The following is an 18,793-nucleotide window of genomic DNA, read 5'->3' as shown; positions in this document are numbered from 1 at the left end:
CTCATTGAAGTAAAATTAAAAGGAAACCTCCCAGGAGACTTCAACGATTGCCACTGCTGTAGGCTTAGAAGCATTTTAAATAAGACCTATGTGGGACTCGCCATGTTGCGGTCAAATAAACTTCTAAACATTACAAATGAGGATACAGCAATACCTCTACCACTTCAAGATAAGCAATATCAGAGAAAAATATTATCTCTCAACCTTCCTATCAAATGGTTCAAATGGCTCTGAGCACTATGGGACTTAACATCTGTGGTCATCAGTCTCCTAGAACTTAGAACTACTTAAACCTAACTAACCTAAGGACATCACACACATCCATGCCCGAGTCAGGATTCGAACCTGCGACCGTAGCAGTCGCGCGGTTCCGGACTGAGCGCCTAGAACCGCTAGACCACCGCGGCCGGCACCTTCCTATCAGGATACAATATACTTAACATTCAGTTCACTAGATTCTTGTTCGAAAACGTGGGGTTTCTCTTAACTTCAGCTACGTCCGTTATAACTGTTTATAATAACTGACGAAATATTTCTTCATCAGTAATGATGATAACGTTTAGGAAACAAACTTCTAGCAGCATTTCGTCTGTAAGATTGGTATAAATCCTTCAGTCTGATAGTTCGTTTCAGCTGCAGTGGAAAGCAGTTACAAATATTTCTGTATAAGTAATCTAGATAGTTCCAAAACAGCTAATTCAACTCCAGCCCTTCTGAAAGATTAGTTAGGATTACAGATGAAGGACACTCAAACGCCTTGAGCATACGGTAATACGGTTTTGTGCTTGCCATATTCGTCAAAATACACATGGCACATTTAACTTAATTCAGAACAACGCTGCAGATTCACTCAGGCTATCCTGTGAGATCATTCGCTACACACAGAGCATGTTGGTTTTAATTTATCTTAATGTTTGGACTATTATTTTATCTGTTTGTTGAGTGATGTGTGATACTGAACTATGCATACCATAGTTCGTCAAATATTAACCGTCGCTCTCTTGGCAAGAGGACTGCCATTCTAGGTGTATCGAGAGAAGTGGTTTGCTTGTTATGCGCCTTCAAGATCAACAGTTGTTCTTGATTGTGGTCCCAACCGCTCCGTTCAACACACGCCTAACATGGCACAGCAAACTTAAGAGATGATTGATTTCAGCGTCAAAACGTCGTACTAAATCATAAATTAAGGAAGGTGGAGTTTACGGATCTAATATGTCTCCATAAACCACAGATCCCCTTCTACGAAATTCATGAGTTGTCAGTAACAAACGAGCAGTCATTACGCTACCACTTTGTCGCTTTAATCCAGTACAAGTGATATTAGCTAGAAAAAATAGTAATAATAATAATAATAATAATAATTACGCTTTCTACAGTGGAGGCACTCAGCAACAGAGCTGTTAGGGAAGTCACCTTTGAAGAATGAAAGGTGATGACACACAGCATATCATACATATACATGGCAAAATGAAGTTGTTTTAACTGAAATTCACTATAGGAAATGATCAGGTCATTAAATAATGGCGATAACATTGCCACTTAAAAGATGTCTGGTAGCCAAGAGAGTAACGTTAGTAGAGTTTTTCTCTATGATCTCAAAAGTGATCCACAAATACATCATCTTAATGGCTTAAGAAGCTTAACTAAGCATTATTTTATAGTAAGTATTTACTATTAATAACCAGGTAAAATAAAGAATGAGGAGGTTGTCTGCAGAACTGGCGACGAAAAGAATGTATGGAAAGCACTGACATGAAGAAGGCACTGGATGTTCGGACACGAGTTAAGAGGGAATAATGTCCATAGTACTTGAAAGAATTACAGAGGGCAAAAATTGTAGGGGAAGACAGAGATTGGAATAAATTCAACAAATAATAATTGAGGACATAGATTCAAAAGCAGTCTGGGATGAAGAGTTTGGCATAAGATAGGAATTAGTTGCGGACCACATCAAACGACTGCGAAAGCTGTAAAAATAATAATAAAATGAGGAAGGCAGGGGAGAGAAAGAGAGAGAGAGAGAGAGAGAGAGAGAGAGAGAGAGAGGGAGAGAGAAAGAGATAGAGAAGTGGTGGAGGGTGGGGGAGTGGGTGACCTGTGGAGGGAAAACTGATATCAGCAACTGACACTGAATGAATTTCATCTCAGAAAATCTAGCTGCATCGCCCTAAATAAGTCCCTCACACTTCTTGCATTATAACTGTTGCAGTTCTGAGGTGGTGTGTATGTATCAACTTTTTTTTCCTTTCCTTCTTCCAGATTGATATGTTTCTAGATTAGCAGGCATAATTTTTTATTACGTCCCAAATAAGTGGTCATTTTCATCAAAAAAACGTAACAACAATTTAAATATAAAGCTAGCGCTCTACGTGTGACAAGTGCGCAACTGCAAAAGTTTTGGCGCGTAAGCACAGCATTTTGCACCTCATTTAACTCAAATTAAGTCGTATTGGAGGACTCCGAGAGAGTTTCGACTTGGAGCTGATAAAAGTTTGATGTATTCCTAGAATTTAGTTCACATAAATGTTTTATCTAAATTGAATAAGAGAAAAAGTTTCCCACATGTAGAAAATTGGGTGTCATAAGGAAATACAGTGCCACAAATTTTCCGCTTATCGTCTTAAAAATGTGCTACCAAAGTAATACCTTTATTAAAACGTAGTGTTGTGTCTTTTCAGAGGACACTGATACCAGCTCTGTCTATGTGCTTCGAATAGTTTGCGTACTTGACGCGATGTAAGTGACATGCGAGATCGCCCTCTGTTCTGCCCCTCCACGTGTTCCTGCCGAAGTGTCTGTCCCAAGTAATACCGGGCGCGCTATAGCTTCGTAGGCTTCATTCCGGTAGGAGATGCCTGTGAAGTCACCGTAATAAAGATAACTTTAGCTGTGAACTGGGATGACAGGAGGGTGAACACTCCGCTGACCAGTTATGCGGCTGACCAGTGACGTAGCGCCTGAAATTTGCGGCTGGAGCCGGCGCTGGACGCAGAGCCTGTGCTGGGCAGTGGGCGGCGCCGGTGGTCTGTGGGCGGCGGTCGGTGGGCGGCGGGTGGCAACCGCAGCAGGCGCTAACGACGCCGCCGCTGAAATATGGCCGACCCGGGGCCCCGCGCCGCCCTGCACGCTGCTCCTCAACCTGGTCACGACTGTTACGTAATGGGGCAGGCGGTTCTGGAAAACACAGGGGTACCTCGCTAGGGCTAAGTCTGCTATGTCCGAGGCCGTTATTTAAAGACAGCTAGTCCCATAAGGCTATTCACGTTCACCCACATTGTAGAAGCAAAAATTTAACGAACAATACTATTCTTAGTTCTACAGTCATGAAAATACGTCTACATTGGTGTGCTAACCTCAAAACAAAAGGAAGAAACTAACTCTCGCATGATGTGTCGCTGCGATGAAACTTGGACCGTACATAGAAAAAACTGCCACAGTTTAGTAAATATATCTGCGTGATTGCTCTGCAGTTAAAAATTAAATGCCTGGCTGAGGGTTTATCGAACCACCTACAAACTACTTCACTATCGTTCGATTTTCGAACAGCGGACAGGAAAAGCGAACACTTCAGCCTTTCCGTGCCATCTCTGATTTTTATTATTTTATTTAAATATTCGTTTCTCTTTATGACGATGGGCGTTAACAAAATATTTTCACACTCTGCCGAGAAATGTAGTGAATAAAATGTCATAAGGACGTCCTGCCGCAGCGTAAAACCCCTTTCTTTTAATGACTGTCACCCAAAGTCGTGTATCATAATAGCGGCACTCTCTCTGTTTTGCGATAATACAAAACGAGCTACTATGTTTCGATGTCCTCCGTCAATCTTTCTGATGTGGATCCCATACCGAGCAGCAATACTCCAGAAGACGGCGAATAAGCGCAGTGTAATTAATCCCTTTGGTAGACTTGTTACATTCTCTAAGTGTTCTGCTAATAATTCGCTGTCTTTGGTTTAGTTTCCGCGCAACATTATCTATCTGATCGTTCCACTTTAGGTTTATGCGGTTTATGTGTAACCGAAATATAGCGAATTCCTTTTTAGTAGGTATGTGGATGACTTCACTTTTTTGCTATATAGAGTCAACTGCCAGTTTTAGCATCATCCAGATATGAAACTTCCTGGCGCATTAAAACTGTGTCCCGGACCGAGACTCGAACTCGGGACCTTTGCCTTTCGCGGGCAAGTGCTCTACCAACTGAGCTACCCAAGCACGATTCACGCCCCGACCTCACAGCTTTACTTCCGCCAGTACCTCGCCTCCTACCTTCCAAACTTGACAGAAGCTCTCCCGCGAAAGGCAAAGGTCCCGAGTTCGAGACTCGGTCTGGCACACAGTTTTAATCTGGCAGGAAGTTTCATATCAGCGCACACTCCGCTGCAGAGTGAAACTCTCAATCTGGAATCATCTAGATGTCTAAATGATTTCGCAATTCCGTTTGATCATCTGATGACTTTAGCAGACGGTAAATGACAGAATTATTTGCTAACAATCAAAGAGGGCTGCTCATAGTGTCTTCTAAATGGCTTATCTTGATCAGGAACAGCACAGGTTCTATAACACATCCTTGGGGAACGCCAGGTATTACTTCTGTTTTACTCGATGACTTCCTGTCATTTCTTGCTAAGTGTGACCTTTCTATCAGAAAATCATGAAACCAGCCACACAGCTGAGACGATACTCCATAGGCACACAATTCGATTAGAAGTAGTTAGTGAGGAACGATGTCAAAAGTCTCCTGCAAATCTAAAAACATGGAATCAATTTGACGTCCCTTGTCGTTAGTATCCATTACTTTGTCAGAATAAAGAGGAAATCTTGTTTCACAGGAACGATATTTTCGGAATCCGTATTGTCTCTTTGTCAATAAATTGTTTTCTTCGACGTCATTCACAATGTTCGTGCTTAGTATATGTTCCAAAATCCTACTGCAGATTGACGTTAGTTATATGGGTGCGTAATTCAACAGATTACTCTTATTTCCGGTCTTGGGTATTGGCGTGACGTGTACAACTTTGTAGTCTTTGGGTACGGGTCATTCCACCAGCGAGCGGTTGTATATGATTGCTAAGTATGGACCCCTGTATCAGCTTACTCTTAAAGGAATCTGACTGCTATACGACCTGGACCAGACGCTTTGCCTTTGCTAATCTTTTAAGCTGCTTCGCTACACCGAGGATGTCATTTATTCTAAGTACTCCTGTTTTAAGCTGTCTTGACTGTTCTCGTTGAGAATTATGGAATACTAGCTCCGTCTTTCTTTGTGGAGCAATTAGGGGAAGCTGTGTTTAGTAATTCTACTGTTGTGGCACTTTCATCAGTAACAATTGTTATCGCTCAATGAAAGTATTGGCCGGCCGGAGTGGCCGAGAGGTTGTAGGCGCTTCAGCCTGGAACCGCGTGTCCGCTACAGTCGCAGGTTCGAATCCTGCCTCGGGCATGGATGTGTGTGATGTCCTTAGGTTAGGTAGGTTTAAGTAGTTCTAAGTTCTAGGGGACTGATGACCTCAGATGTTAAGTCCCATTGTGCTCAGAGCCATTTGAAGCATTTTTTTGGAAGTATTGATTGTGTCTTGCCGCTGGTGTAATTTACACACGACCAGAAGATAACCGAACATAATTGAAAGGAATACGTAGTGAGACGAACAGAGATGACGCTTTCATTCAAAGGCCATAATTGCACTGAAGTCATCACGATTCATGATGATTCATGAGATATTACCAAAAATGGGACATGGTTCTTAATAGGGTGTATGGTCATCACAAACTGCTGTTTTGCTGCGTAATCCCATGATAGCCTCAACGTTGGTAAGGAGTTTGTGCTGTGTCAAAACGCACGGGTTACGTTCGCCCTTACTAGCGCTGAGCATTCTACACGATAACTTAATAATAAAACCTGGTGGTTACTGTAAATATACGTGTACGATGTATTAAGAAAAAAAATGTTGTAGATGAGCCGCGAACGTCGACGAAAAGCGCGCGACTTCAGCAATGCAACAACACGCCATCACTGGGTCCAGAGACGCTGCCTGATGGTCGCGCAGGAACTGGCCGCTGTCGTAGAGAACCGACATCAGCAACAAATAATTGATTAACTGTCAGTATTTGGCATGACGCTGCGTGTTTGTTCGTTTTAAAGGGTTCCTATGGTATGACATAAAGAGTTAGTTAGTTCCCATGTAGACCTCTCACCGACTAAGTGGATATATCGGTGTGCATCTAGGTCTTACGGTAGAGCGACCCACTGCGTCGTGCAGTGAGGCACCACAGTGGGCGGTTAAGGATTGAAAGAGGGAAAGGAGTTTTGATTGGCAGGACCAGTAATTTAATTTGGGTACACTTTGCGGAGGCAGCGTGGCTATTTAGTCTGTTTGGCCCCTGCTCCTATACTTGGCTGTGACGGTTGTTTACTGCCAAGGCTGAGCAACGGAATATACAGATATTCTGTGGGATTTTCTGAATAGTCGCTGGTGGTACAACGGTTTTGGCGAATTTTGGTGCACGAGCTATCAATTGATTGTCGTCTTGTGGACAGTTTCGATCGTAAAGTTTGCTGTGGTAAAACCAGCGTGAGCCTGATTAGAGAGAGAGGTAGATTTGTAGGTGCTGAGTTTTTGGGAATCGGTGGAACCGATATCCTGACCGTGTTGTACGATTAGTGGTCACGGCTCACCCAGAGGTAATTGGGTCGCTAGCCGTTTTGTTGAAGTGGTTTGGTAGTGGCTGGTGTGTGTGTTGAGAAAGGAAAGCCTCGAACAAATGTTCGTAGTTGTTGTTTAAATACCACTGTCTTACAGCGGACCGAAAATTGGCTCGAATAATTACGAACTGTTTCACTATATTGTGACAGAGTTCACCAGTACTTGAGTGGATAAGGGACGAGAAAATAAAGAAACCATTTTACAAGCTGCACGCAGCTAAACAAAAACTTGATTAGCCAAAGTGACGAGTGGCCGAATTCAAGTAGAGAACTTAACGGGTCGCATATTGACAACGCCTGAAGAGGTTCAGAATTATTTTAAATGGTCACGCAAGGTTAGATTTAAAATGGCGGTAGCACTTAGGGTTTTCGTTTAATTTTTTTTATTACTGAATTTCCATGCTATTGGGTGTAGTCTTTGATGGCACTCGTTCACTTACGTGAATGAGATTGTACTGAAATACCTAGAGAAAATAAATTAAATTTTTCTTGGGTTAACATAAACCTTACTTGAATTTAATTAGTATCTGGTGTGTGTGTGTGTGTGTGTGTGTGTGTGTGTGTGTGTGTGTGTGTGTGTGTATTACGAGGAAAGCAAAGGGTGAAATTCAGAGATCTAATTACCGTTGAAGATGGCGGGGGTAAACTACAGGGAGCGAAAGGCTATTTACAATTTGTACAGAAAGCTGATGGCAGTTATAAGAGTCGAGGGGCATGAAAGGGAAGCAGTGGTTGGGAAGGGAGTGAGACAGATTTGTAGCGTATCCCTGATGTTATTCAATCTGTACATTGAGCAAGCAGTAAAGGAAAGTAAAGAAAAATTCGGAGTAGGAACTAAAATGCATGGAGAAGAAATAAAAACTTTGAGGTTCGCCGATGACCTTGTAATACTGTCAGAGACAGCAAAGGACATGGAAGAGCAGCTGAATGGAATGGCCAGTGTCTTGAAAGGAAGATATCAGATGAACATCAAAAAAAGCAAAACGAGGATAATGGAATGTAGTCAAATTAAATCGGGTGATGCTGAGGGAATTAGATTAGGAAATGAGACGCTTAAAGTAGTAAATGAGTTTTGCTATTTGGGGAGAAAAATAACTGATGATGGTCGAAGTAGAGAGGATATAAAAGGTAGACTATCAATGACAAGGAAAGTGTTTCTCAAGAAGAGAAATTTGTTAATATGAAGTATAGACTTAAGTGTCAGGAAGTCGTTTCTTAAAGTATTTGTATGGAGTGTTGACACGTATGGAAGTGAAACGTGGACGATAAATATTGAAGACAAGAAGGAAATAGAAGCTTTGGAAATGTAATGCTACAGAAGAACGCTTAAGATTAGATGTGTAGATCACATAACCTATGACGAGATATTGAATAGAATTAGGGAGAATAGAAATATGTGGCACAACTTGACTAGAAGAAGGGATCGGCTGGCAGGACATATCCTGAGACATCAAGGGATCACCAATTTAGTATTGGAGGGTCAGCGTGGAGGGTAAAAATCGTAGAGGGAGACGAAGAGATGAATACACTAAACAGATTCAGAAGGATGTAGGTCGCAATAGGTACTGAGAGACGAAGAAACTTGCACAGGATAGAGTAGCATGGAGAGCTGCATCATACCAGTCTCGGGACTGAAGACCACAACAACAACAAACAATAATTACAGCTTTGCAGGACACAAGTATACGCTGGTATTTGTAAGGTTACCTAATGAAAAGTTCATTGATTGAGTGGATCCACGATAAATATACAGAAGGTAGATATTCTAAACAGTTAAAACGGTTTCATATGTGGAAAGCCTGTCCTCAGTAAATGAAATTAGAATTGAAGTTGTCGTAATTTATTACGGAACAGTAGACGATTATAGCTATGACAAAGATTAGTACATCTGTGAAGTACGTGACGTCGTATTATTCACATAGCAAAGCTGGGCTATGTGGAAAGAGATTTAGTGATAGCATAAAGTACTTCAATTCTTATCGATGCTGGTGGAACCGTCTTAATACAAACTAGTCATAACACGACGATATATGGAATAGTAATTACGTATAGCGTTCTCGCTTTCCACGCCCGGGTTGCCGGGTTCGATTCCCGGCGGGGTCAGGTATTTTCTCTGCCTCGTGATGACTGGGTGTTGTGTGATGTCCTTAGGTTAGTTAGGTTTAAGTAGTTCTAAGTTCTAGGGGACTGATGGCCATAGATGTTAAGTCCCATAGTGCTCAGAGCCATTTGAACCATTTTTTTAATTTCGTAAGTAAATAGAAAGTTACGAGTCTTTTTCAGAGATAATGTACTGCGTTGTGAGAATTTCGTTGTGTTGGAGAACACTTGCTAGCTAGATGGGTATTTATCTCGACATACCGCGCGGCCGCTACGGTCGCAGGTTCGAATCCTGCCTCGGGCATGGATGTGTGTGAGGTCCTTAGGTTAGTTAGGTTTAAGTAGTTCTAAGTTCTAGGGGACTGATTACCTTAGAAGTTAAGTCCATTTATCTCGACATAATACAAACAGGTATTGTACTTAAAGAGATTTGATGCTTAGATTCGACCAGTAGCTTAGGTAACGACAGTTGTTACCTAATTTGATCTATCTCGTAATTACTGCTTGATATTGGTGATCATTGTCATTAGAATGTTTGGATGTGTCTATTCGTAGTGTAATCGTGTTATATTATTCGATCTCGACGTTCTGTAAAGTAAGGGTGCTGTCTTCCACTATTCGATATTCGAGCCGGCTTCGTAGTCAGTGGTTGCGGTTGCCGCAGTAGTAATTATACTAAGGGTGATCTGTCCTTAATTTGTTGCTTGAGAGTGCGATTACGGTTCGAGCTAGACTTCGAGTAGTCGCCAGGCGCTCCACTACGACTGGTACCTTCTAAAATCAGATAGCGATCCGCAGTCATAACATCGATCTGAGCACTATGGGACTTAACATCTGAGGTCATCAGTCCCCTAGAACTTAGAACTACTTAAACCTAACTTACCTAAGAACATCACACACATCCATGCCCGAGGCAAGCTTCGAACCTGCAACGGTAGCGTTCTCGCGGTTCCAGACTGAAGCGACTAGAGCCGCTCGGCCATGCCAGCCGGCTTACGGCATAGCGACGTTGGTACAATACTGTCCACTGTCGTAAGTTCGATCTTGGGTACCGCAAGTCGGCTCGTTACAGGTTCTTGTGGTAGGGCGTCCCGTTCCTTCACCAGCGCGGTTGACAACTGATGGATGGTCGGTGATGCATTCATTCTCATCGCATCCAACATATTTTCGATGGTACTTAGGCTGGGGATACAGGCAGGCCAGTCCTTTGTTTGAATATCCTCTCGCACCACGTACGCTGTTCCATGTCATAGCGTATTCTTTACGTAAACATAAGGCGCTAGTTCGGCACGCAGGTTCACCTGGAATTTGGAGGTGTAGTTCAGCAGTCGGGCTGATCCTTATGAATGTATAAGTTTCGTGTGACGAGTGCTTAGATTCACATTTTTAACAACTCACACAAACACATTAACTATGCACCCCGTAAGAGGGATGGAAATGGTACAAACACTCACACTAAGAAATTATTTGCCACCAAAAGTGCAATTTTTTTAGAAGGGCTCTTACGGTGGAGGGGTGGCAACTTTATAAAAATGACTATTCAAATAAAACCCATAAAATTCAGACTTACATAAAGTGTACAACATGCTGTACATTACACATATACCACCTCGCATAATGATAGGCAAGATAAAAACATATTTCAGGAATTCGGCCTTACATTAATTCTATAAATTCGTTAACACCGAATCCGACAAACACGACAGAGGCAGATTGACGGGGCCGGGGGGGGGGGGGGGGTGGAGGGAGGGTTTACTAAGCAACTCGAACTGCAGATTCTTCTAATGCTCTAAACCTCCCCAATTCCACAAGGGAAAAACGGACCACCCAATTAACAAATAACCACCTTCCCGCTGGTGGGCAAACAGAGAAGAATGGTGGGACAACCCCAAAACAAAGCGGCTGGTGACCTCACCAAGAAAACAAGTAGAATTTAAAAAGTAAACGAAACAACATATCTCCAACCAATTAACCTCTAATAAACAGAGATTTCTGGCGAAGACCTGGCTCAGCACCCCCATCGCTCTCCCGAACCGTCCGCCGCCAGCCGCTTCAACGGACGCAGGAAGGCGCGCCGATCTCCCGTCTCACGGTGTCGCAGCTCGCCCTGACCAGCTCGATGTCGTGGTCTCGCTCCTGTTGCTTTCGTGCGAACCGCGAAGCCACTACCCCTTTCTATACGGCGCTGCCCACTGGATTCTCGTGTGGAACTCACATGCGCCGACGCTCATGACGGACACGTCATCTAGTGTCTCAGTGCGCGATCCACCAACCGACCGATCCAACCGCCAATGACCGTTGCCCGAGCAACTCGAGCAGACTGGCGGCCTAATGCGCAGACTCAGATGCAGCAATTCATCCCCGACCGGGCGACCACTAGCAGAGTTCTGTTACTGGCGGAGTGGCTAGACTCATTTTCTCGCTTTAAAGTTGATCCAAATTACAGATACTAACTGCCGCACAAATGCAAACGAGAGACAGACCAGCAACTGGTTACGCGAGACTGACTTAGCCTCACTCCGACTGACCAACTTAACGTACGGCAGACCAACAGACTGATAGACAGACACTGACTGCCGACACTGAGCCGGCTGACCAACTGACTAGACTCGGCCTGCCAGGCTGCACACTCAGCGAGCTCATAGCGTCCCTTAAATGCAGGCGAACGGGCAACTTTTCCCCTTTCCCACCAGAGGGAAACACCAAAGCTGCGATTGCCACAGCGGCGCCACCGCCAGAAAAAGAGGGCGACTGCTTTACACTACGCGGAGCGGCGCGCTCTTCAAAACAGCAAATTTTACCACGGCCCAACATGAGCAATTCATTTTCAGTGTATGTTACATGGATCCGCTAAGCCGCCGAGAACGCGGGGCTTGAACCGACACCGGGAGTTGCGACCGCATCGGCAGCATCGCTTACGTAGCCGCGCTCGTCAAGGCAATGGGTAGTGCTGCTCAGCAAGCACAATACACGCTCGGGCCTATTGTCCACACGCCAACTGCTACTGTCACTGTAGCTGTGGCGGACAGACAGTAATTGGTCGAGAAGTCTGACGAACTTGAACAATATCAGAGATTCAATAATCCCGGACTGTTCGGAATTTCTGAGAACAGCAGAAAAATTTCAGACGAATTTTTGACGAATTTCGTCCGTGAGAAGGTAGGCCTGCAGATGACATTGACAGAAGTAATAAAGTGGTGTGTAGGATGCCAAGATCTACAAAATCTTACGTAATAATGGCGAAATTCGCATTGTACAGAAAAGATGTGAAATATTTAGAACGAAGAAGAAACGCGCGAAATAATGTCTGAAAATACCAGAATATCTCACCTCTGAAGGATTAAACATTTTGAACAATGCGATTTCGTGATTTGGTCTTCAAAACGTACGGACAAATGTTGGCAGAATAACGGTGAAGACCGAAAACGGAAAAAGATCACTCTGCAATGCAAATGAACTCAGAATCCAGTGGTTTAGGGGCTAAGGACCGCTCAACTCTTGTTGCCGCTAGTTTGTGGTTTATATTGCTATTATAGCTTATAGCTAACAATAACTTAATTAAAATATTAACTGTTTCGCTGTACTCCTTCACTACTTCCTGTTTTTTAATGTTACTTACATACCTTGTCAGTTACTGCACTAACTTACTGTTACTTCCGTATTTAATTAGCAACTTATTATCATATTACTGTTGTTACTCATCATTAGCATCCATAACATTACTCTCAGTTTTTATTCCGTTTATGTTGCTTTCAGTGCTATTGCGCACAGATTTTTCTAGCTCTCGTCAGTAAGTTCCTTTTACAGTCACTAGTCAGCTGTTTAATGACTGCCGCAAATTCCTCCACCCTTGGCAACAAACCTTCCTCCCCCCCCCCCCCTTTCCCACAAGGTGCCTGTCGCTTTCACTTCCACAAACACGCGCTTCCCCACCCCAGCGCTTTTCGCTACGATTTGTTTCCTCGCCGCCGGCCGTGCTGTTCTAGGAGTTTCAGTCTGGAACCGTGTGACAGCTACGGTCACAGGTTCGAATCCTCCCTCGGGCATGGATGTGTGTGATGTCCTTAGGTTAGTTAGGTTTAAGTAGTTCTAAGTTCTAAGGGATTGATGACCTCAGATATTAAGTCCCATAGTGCTCAGCTCCGAGCCTTTTTTTTTCCCTCGCCAGTGCTGACCCAGAGTTGCAAGTGCCCAGCAGCTCCATCCACACGAACTCTGCACCTGAGTGCACCAAGCTCCACATTGCACACTCATATTTCCGATCTCTGCGAGAGTACACTGACTAGTTACGTCATACATTTCAAGACATAGACATCCATGTGACATTTCTGTCGGATACCTGGCAAGTTCCTTATGATTCTTTCAATGAGTCTGAGTCTGGAGTCTGCTTTTCTCACTATCTGTTTACATGGTCATTCAACTTAAGGTCGCTCTGGATAGTTACGCCTAGATATATTACGGCAGACGCTGTCTCCAGCTGTTTGTCATGGTTCAAATGGCTCTGAGCCCTATGGTACTTAACATCTGAGGTCATCAGTCCCCTAGAACTTACAACTACTTAAACGTAACTAACCTAAGGACATCACACACATCCATACCCGAGGCAGGATTCGAACCTGCGACCGTAGCGGTCGCACGGTCCCAGACTGAAGCGCCTAGAACCGTGCGGTCACACCGGCCGGCCCTGTTTGTCATAAATAGTGTATGCTGTATAGTAGTGGATTTCTTTTCCTATGTATGCACAACATGTTACATTTATTTATGCTCAGGGTCAACTGCCAGAGTCTGCACCATTCATCAGCTCTCTGCAGGTCGTTTTGCAAATTCTTACTATCCTCTGGAGTTGTTACTTTGGTATAAACAACTGCATCTTCGGTGAATAGCCTTAAACAGCATCCGACGCTTTATACCAGGTGATTTATATAGATATATTCTGAACAGCAGCGGTCCTATCACACTTCCCTGTTGTACTCCGGATATTACCTTTACATTTGTCAATTTAGTTCAGTTAAGAGTGACGTGTTGAGTTCTGTCTGCAAGAAAGTTTTGAAACCAATGGCAGGTCTGCTCCGATACTCCGTAAGCTCGTATTTTTTTTATTAAATGGCAATGCGGTACGGTGTCAAATGCCTTACTGAAATGAAGGAACACGGCATCAACCTGAGCGCCAATGTCCTGTCCAACTTGTGAATCTCATGCAGGAACGGAGCGAGCTGAGTTTCGCAGCGTCTCTGTGCTGTTTTTATAGAGGAGACGTTCTTTTTCCAAGAACGTCATAATTCTTGAGCAACGTTCGCTGAGGAGTCACTCCTGGTAGCCTCCTGGTTTATCTGGGCCGTCAGCTGCTCAAGCGATTCAAGCCTATTCCCTATACACATCACCGGTGCCGCAGTTATCTCCTGTCATCTACGGTCCATCGTGAATCACAGTTGCATTGTCACCCGGTTTGGATAAAGCCATTTTGCGGTCTGAGTATGCTTTAACCACGGCGGCACGCAAACAGTTTACGATCTTACCCGCTTCAGAATTGCTTGCAACCTTGGCCTGAATGCCAATGGTTTTGCCCGTTTGAATATCAGGTAAATCGATCAGTTTTCGCAGTATTACAACGACTGCTGCGTTTTCCGTGTCCCGCGACACGCTTTACATGCTCTTCACCGCTACTGGCGTCATCTGCCTTCTGTAAGTGGTTATTGTAGGCTGACGTCGAACATGGGCAGTTTTCACATTAGCATAACTGGACCATCTGTTAGAGAAACCAATATAATGTCCAGCTTCAGAATAAAATTAACCACATGTCTACTTGTAACGGTTATAAGTATAGGAGGACTCGTAGAATAGAACTGAAAGGAGGCAACAGTCAGTCAACAGATCCTGGTTACTGACCTGCGTGATCAGCCCTTGTGTCATCAGACCACGAGCGCCAAATCGGGCTACAGCCTACGGACATTGGCCGCAACCGGCAGTCTCCCATGGTTGACCAGCATCCTTCAGCAGCAGCAATATGTCTGTGACACCGTTATGCCCGTCGGTGCCCTCGGAGCAAGACGTCTGTGACAGGGTTTTGCCCGTCACTGCCCTCGGGTCGGCCTTCGAGAAGGCACTCCAGCTAGACTGACTTCTTCATCGTCTACGAGCGCTGGCGATTACGCTAGACCCCGGCCACTGCAATGCTCCAGATCGTTCCGAGTTACAGCAAAACGTAGCTCCTCCCGCAACTGCCAGCGCATGGAAACACTATTGAACTACGGCCGTGCCAGCCAGTCAATGTGCTCGGCCAGTTGGGCTGTAAATGACGCCCAGTCGGCGTCTGTCTGCGCCATCGTAGTAACAATGCAGCCACTGGGCCGCGAAAGATGGACCTCTGCCTGTCTGCCCAGCCCGTGCAGCAAACACTGCTCAAGCTGCCGTCTCTGCGGGATCGTTCGCCATCGCCAAAGGTCCAGCCAGCAGTTCGGGGTCACATGACAGATTCTCGGCTGCACCGAGACCTAGAGATACTCCAGCAGACGTCACCCGTTACCTGCTACATGCCGGAGCTGAGCTACGTTCGTCCCCGGCGTTCATACAGTCACCGAGTCAGCACGCCGTATCTGCGCTCCACTGTGTAAGCAGCTCGTCTGCCTGTACCTCTGACCGTTACCACACCGGCAGCTACAGCGCCGAATACTATGTGCAGAAAAAGAAATGTGCCTGATTAACCGTACCAGCACGACGGAATAATTGAATAGTTGTGTTCCTTCTTATGCTCGTCAATGGCCACTTCTGACCAGTTACGTGGTGGAATCGATGCTGTATGAATTAGTGAAGAAACAATAGAGAAGCATTCTATCGTCACACGGACTCACCTCCACATCGCTCATCTTCGGCAGAGGAACCAGCCCACGCCACAAACGAATTCTTTTCCCTGTTCCACACTAACGCAAGAATAATGATAACCATCGCCCAAGTGCTCACTCGTTGCCCAAATACATCCTGCTTTCCAACAAGATCTTTCTCATTTCCCAGTACTCTTTGCCGACGTAGCCTCCTTAATTTCCTTTCCCCAGACCTCACTTTATCAGAAAACACCTAAAAATTTTCATTATATCTGCCACCATCATTATTCTCATTATAGTCATTATTAATGCCTTTGTTATTGTTATTATAATATTATCACTACTACTGGCAGCAGCTGCAGTAATAGCGGGATAAGTACTTCGAGAATTAATTTTATTAATTCATAGTTAGTATTATTTACTCACCTTGTTGCTAAAGACAGTCTAATAATTTTAACACTATTTGTCAAATTAAAATTGTTAGTTTTAAGAAACATGTGACGTAAAAAAGTACTGTCTGTTTCAATATCTGGTCCGATGTATGAGAAGTCCTGATGTCCCTAATCAGATCAGTTTAAATATACAAATAAATAACAGTAACAAGTGCGCCCCTGAAAGAAACGCAAATGGGCAAGGGATAACAGTGTCACAGTGACACTGACTGCTTAGTGTTTCGTATTCTAAATTTGGAGGTCAGTAAGCTTATGCGAAATTATGTCTCACGACTACGACTATGACACGGCTACCGAAAGGATCATGTTCGTCAATGACTCTGCACATTACAAGATTCCATCTCTCGCCGTATGAGGGCACGTCCAGAATTGCTGTTCGGACTGAATCTGCTGTCATCCGAGAAGAGAATTCGACTCCACTCCCTTTGGTCCAGTCCCCATGCACTCTAATGGATCTCAAACGGTGACGCCGATGTGCGGTTGTCAGAGTAACATAACGTACTGTTGCCGGGCAACCATCTCCAGGCAGTCGCCCTGCCGCTGTGACGCATGGGATTCCGTGCCTTGTAGCTCTGTTAAATGTAGTTGCAGCTGCAACCGCTCTTTCACGTGGGCCCCTGTCGCACTGTGAAACAGTTTGATTGTGATTGTGATCGATCGTGTTTTCTCATTTGGGCAGCAAAGCCCGGTATCTCAAACGCACACTTCGCACGCGACTCAGTGCTATGAGCAACAGAAAACTCCTGTACTACAGTCGTCACATTTCATACTTCTTCTGGTTCAAAAATGGTTCAAATGGCTCTGAGTACTATGGGACTTAAAGTCTGAGGTCATCAGTCCCCTAGAACTTAGAACTACTTAAACCTAACTAACAGAACGACATCATACACATCCATGCCCAACCGAGCGAGGTGGCGCAGTGGTTAGCACACTGGACTCGCATTCGGGAGGACGACGGTTCAATCCCGCGTCCGGCCATCCTGATTTCCCTAAATCGCCTCAGGCAAATGCCGGGATGGTTCCTCTGAAAGGGCACGACTGACTTTCATCCCCGTCCTTCCCTGATCCGACGAGACCGATGACCTCGCAGTTTGGTCTCTTCCCACAAACAACCCCAACCCCATCCATGCCCAGGGCAGGATTCGAACCTGCGACCGTAGCGGTCGCGCGGTTCCAGACTGTAGCGCCTAGAACCGCTCGGCCACCCCGGCCGGCACTTATTCTCGTTTCCCGCTAATTCTTCCCTGTGTGAAGTCATCAGAATGTTGTCTTCGCGCCATGTTATAATGATGAACACCAACACAGTGCACCATAACCCTTCGCTTTTGACACGCACGATCTTTTACCGCTCCTTTAGTTGTTCGTTTTGAGGGGCCAGTTACGCTGATCTCACGGCGTATGACGTCCAACTTGTTGGGTACGACTTTTTTTAATTCATTTACACCCAGTAGTTAATAAGCTACGTAGCTTTATGTAGCTAGTCCTTAGCTTTTTCAGACAAGTGTATATATAGATACTGTGGGAACCAAAATGCGATACATGCCAAAAAGAAGGAGTGTGGAAAGAACGATTCGTAGTAAAATATAACGATACGTAGGGCACTGTGTTACTTTAATTTATTACTTCAAGTTACTTGTTTAACGTTTGTAAGCGCTGTAGGGATACTTTACGTTTATCTTTAAGCATCCGGCAGTTAAGTATTCAGCATATCCGTGTGGCTTTCGTATTTAGTACGAGTCATATACACTTAAACGTTGTTGTAAGATATATCCAACGAGTGTTCTGAAAGCCATCGCTTTTGCAGACTGACTGAATTTCCCTAGTATCCTACCAATGAACCGAAAACTACCACCTGTTTTACCTCTTTTACCAGTAAGTGGTCGTATGTGATTGTTTCATTTTTTATCCCCACAAATTGTTGCACCCGGGTATTTCTATAAGTTGGCCATTCCAGTAGTGACTCATTGAAGTTGTAGCTGTTGGATACTATATTTGGTTTTTTTCGTTTTGTGAAGTACGCAGTTATGCATTTCTGAACACTCTGAGCACCACTTTGAAATATTATTAGAATCCTAGAGCATTTGTGTAGCGTTCTTCAAACAGTGCTTCCTTGCAGATAACCTGTTGAGCGTAATAATCTGCATAAAATCTGAGATTACTATTAATTTTATATGCAAGGTCAGTTACGTTCAACATGAACACCAAGCGTCCTAAAACACTTCCCAATGGTATATGTCGATTACTGTCCACCAAGATAACTAGCTGTCTACTTCCTCTCAAGAAATGCTCAGTCCAGTCAGAAATCTCGTTTCATAGCCCATACGATCATATTGCACGTATGTGTGGCACTGAGACATATGCATCTACCTGACTGCTTTGATCCATGGCTTTCAGCATGTCATGCAACAGAAGCGCAAGTTGGGTATCATATGGCGGTATAACATGAAAAAGCAGACAACTCGGGTACAATTTACAGAACTGGTTTCTTCTCTCGATACGCCTATAGGTGTAACAAGGTGGATACACCATTTCCTGTCGGATCACCAGCAGCCTTATCACCTACGCCTAGCAAATGAATAACATCAGTCTCACGTTACTCCTAGTTATGTGTAGTTGACAAAGCTGTAACGTGTTTTATTTTATTTTTCACTTGGGCATAGCTGCTCTAAATTCTGACCATTGCTTTCTGGCAACGCAGTTTTACTGTTCCTCAAAATTTCA

At 44.3% G+C, this 18,793-nt stretch overlaps 1 non-coding gene across 1 annotated transcript; it reads right to left on the bottom strand.

Moving 5' to 3' along the window:
• Positions 1 to 4,139: 4,139 nt before the first annotated feature.
• Trnas-cga (transfer RNA serine (anticodon CGA)) lies at positions 4,140 to 4,214 on the bottom strand. The gene has a single exon. It is a non-coding gene; the product is annotated as a tRNA-Ser (tRNA).
• Between the last annotated feature and the right edge of the window lie 14,579 nt (positions 4,215 to 18,793).

Source organism: Schistocerca nitens, chromosome 8 (genome assembly GCF_023898315.1).
Source record: "Schistocerca nitens isolate TAMUIC-IGC-003100 chromosome 8, iqSchNite1.1, whole genome shotgun sequence".
NCBI classification, from domain to species: Eukaryota; Metazoa; Arthropoda; class Insecta; order Orthoptera; family Acrididae; genus Schistocerca; species Schistocerca nitens.
This window is presented reverse-complemented; position numbering and strand designations above follow the sequence as displayed.